Source organism: Orycteropus afer, unplaced genomic scaffold (assembly GCF_000298275.1).
Source record: "Orycteropus afer afer isolate SDZICR_OR568_19922 unplaced genomic scaffold, OryAfe1.0 scaffold00584, whole genome shotgun sequence".
Lineage (NCBI taxonomy): Eukaryota > Metazoa > Chordata > Mammalia > Tubulidentata > Orycteropodidae > Orycteropus > Orycteropus afer.
The window spans coordinates 1,601,055-1,601,500 of NW_006922171.1; the positions used below are offsets into that span (position 1 = coordinate 1,601,055).

The 446-nt window shown below is 34.8% G+C and overlaps 1 pseudogene; it reads right to left on the reverse strand.

The window, feature by feature from the left end:
* Positions 1 to 446, reverse strand: part of LOC103210305 — an 85,619-nt pseudogene that overhangs the window by 74,843 nt on the left and 10,330 nt on the right.

Here is a 446-nt window from a genome sequence, read left to right on the forward strand (position 1 = left end):
AGACCCAGAACACATCCCTGAGGAAGAAGCAGCATTGAACTCCCTGATGAGGAATTCAAAAGAATTATATTTAGGTATCTTCAAAGGACTGAGAGACAGACAAGGAAAACAGAGACAAAATCCTAGAAGAATTTTGGAAGAAAATACAAGAAAAAAATGACAAAATAAAGGAAAACTTAGAAATTATTCTAAATCTACAGATAGAAATCTAGAAGATTAATATTAAATTGTCAGAAAGAGATAACACATTGAAAGGGCAAAGGAGTAGAACTGATGTAACGGAAGACATAATTAATGAGATTGACGACAAATATCTGAATACTTTTTGGAAAGGGATCAATCTGAAAAAAAAGATCAAAACAAAATGAAGAAAGCCTAAGGATCATGTGGGATACTGCAAAAACGGCGAGGAGGCCACATGTTCTGACCTCCTCTAATCCCACAAG